The 2,596-nt window shown below is 45.5% G+C and overlaps 1 non-coding gene across 1 annotated transcript; it reads right to left on the bottom strand.

Moving 5' to 3' along the window:
* Positions 1–260: 260 nt before the first annotated feature.
* Positions 261–367, bottom strand: LOC120068716. Its single transcript, XR_005479341.1, has one exon. It is a non-coding gene; the product is annotated as a small nucleolar RNA R71 (small nucleolar RNA).
* Positions 368–2,596: the final 2,229 nt, after the last annotated feature.

Below are 2,596 nucleotides of genomic sequence, written 5' to 3'. Positions count from 1 at the left end.
ACAAATGCTCCAAACAGCTGGACAATTTGGGGGTGCTCGGGGAGAAGACCTCACGCCCATATGAAATGTTTCCTGGAGACGTGCAACTCATTTTTGATTCCTGGAATCACCCCATAAGCTATTAGGCTATCTTTATTCCCATATTCTTTACGTGACGACGCAAAGCAATGGGTAAGTTCTTTGGAGCCTGGTGAGATCACAACCTAGGAAAAGTTGATGGAGAAATTCATGCAGAAATACTTTCCACCACCACAAATGCAAGGAGGAGGAGAGAGATCATGAACTTCGACCAGGAAGAAGCTGAAACCTTGAGCGCCGCATGGGAGCATTTTAAGGGATTAGTCAAGAATTGCCCCAATCATGGATTACCATTAACCATCCAGATGGAGACTTTCTATGGAAGATTAAACAGAGCGTCTCAAATGGCAGCCGACGCAGCTGCAGCTGGCGATATCATGGAAAAATCTTATACTAAAGCTAAGGAAATATTGGACCGCATAGCTAAGCATAATATGGAATGGGTGGATGACACTTACGATGCAAGAGCAGAAAGGAAGAGGTGATCTCAGAATGTGAATTTTATTGACTCTAACGCAATAGCCACGCTCTCTGCACAAGTGGCTACTATACCAAACCTTTTGTAGAATATGTCACTAGGGAACACATCAAATTTGCAAAAGGTAAATCAGGTAGAAACATTTGTACAACCCATGGTTAGTTGTGTGGGTTGTGGAGATCCCCATTCCTACTTTGATTGCCCACAAAATCCGCAATCGGTATGCTTTATTAAAAATAACCCATTCTCAAACACATACAATCCCGGATGGAGGAACCATCTAAATTTCTCTTGGGCAGGTAATCAACAGGAGCCACACCATTCAGGGGTAAACCAATAGCAGAGGCAAGGACCGCCGCTTGGATTCCAACCAACGCAGCAGTCGTACCAACAACCCTTTAATAGAGGAGGTCATGCGTCGAGTTTAACATCTCTGCTTAAAAACCTCTTAAAGGAGTATATCGCTCAGAATGACGCATTACTAAAAATCCAGGCGTCTTCCATCAGAACTCTGGAGATACAAGTGGGGCAGATTGCGAGTGAGTTGAAGAATCGACAGCCTGGAGTCTTGCCTAGTAGCACGAAAACCCCAGGGAATACCAAATGAGCAGTAGAGCTGACGCGAGAGGACGACACAAATACATTCAAGGTAAATAGGCAAGGAGTGAAGCCCTACTTTGAAGATTGTGTAGAACGACAAAAGTCATACCTCGTATTACGCGAAGCCAACTGAGGCTTGCGTCGAAGCATCCCTGCGTTCACATCGACACTTATTCCAGGGACGCTTCTTCTATCTTCATTTCTTTTGCATTATGTATTTTATCACTGCATTTTTGTTTACTCATTGTTGCTTGTCTTTGCGTTTTAAGTTGATTAATGAATGTTATTGCTTTCTTAGTTAAAAGATTTATTTGATTTAAATAAAAAAAACAGTTGTGTACAATCGAAAGAAGCTTAGGATGGGAATAAAACTGACGCGTTGGACTTAAGCCAACGCATGGCCTAAACTGAAAGGACGCATCTCGAAAACACAAAACACTCGATTGCTTAGAAACCCTAGGCACGTCCTTTCGTCTTCTTAATAAATGCAGATGTCAGGCACCGCCTGACATCACCTTCCTCTCTCCCCAGACCTATAAAACGCAACTCTTTGATCTTCTTTCTTCTTCCATCTCGTTCAAATACTTCTTCAAAAAAAACCCTAGCGCCCGAAACCTTCATTGCCCTTCGATCAAGCCTGTTACTCCGGTCGTTCTTCGGCAACAATGTGTTCAGCATCCGATAGCCAAAACCAATTGATGAGCTACGGAGGCATGTCGTCAGTAAGTTCCTTCTCATTTTTCGTCTGCTTCAATGTCGCCCCCTTCAAACCCTCGCTGAACCTCGAAAACGACCGTTCCGACCAAGCCTTCGTACGGCGGGCCTTTCTGTACATCCCAACGACCATCTCGGTTAAAACCCACCGAAACCACCACAAACCCGAAATCCTCTGAAACCCACCAAAAACCCAAAACCACTGCAAAACCTAAAATCAAAACTCCCACTAAACCGAGGCAGCAACACCCTTCTTCCTCCGCGGCTGCCAAGAAACCCTACACCAAGCCCGCCCCACCACCGTTCATTCCAAATATCACTCTGGTGGGTACGACGCATGACCCTATCCCCGCTCATCTCCATAATGCACCATCGCCTGCAGTGCGTCCACCTCCCCCATTATCCATCCAACCATTAGCCACCATCTACCCCATTGAAGTAGAAGAAGCTAGCCAACCCTTTCCGCCGCGTTCACCAATTATCATTTCATCTCCAAGGTCGCCGCATACACCATCCGGCACCCCACCAATCACTCCACCCAGGCCCAGCTCTAATAGTCCTGCGTCAGAGCAAAATAGCACAAAACTTTCGGAGTTGGCTCGGAGAGACGAGTAAGAAGTCTTCGAAGCTATATTGGCAAGTTTGAATCAGGGCCAAGAAGAGGAACAAGTGATGCGTCCTAACCTAACCAACACATCACTTGAAATCAATGAAGCGGAGCGCTAT

This window comes from Benincasa hispida, chromosome 12 (genome assembly GCF_009727055.1).
Source record: "Benincasa hispida cultivar B227 chromosome 12, ASM972705v1, whole genome shotgun sequence".
In the NCBI taxonomy this organism is placed as follows: domain Eukaryota; kingdom Viridiplantae; phylum Streptophyta; class Magnoliopsida; order Cucurbitales; family Cucurbitaceae; genus Benincasa; species Benincasa hispida.
Note: the sequence above shows the minus strand (reverse complement) of the source record. Positions and strands in the feature narration are given on the sequence as shown.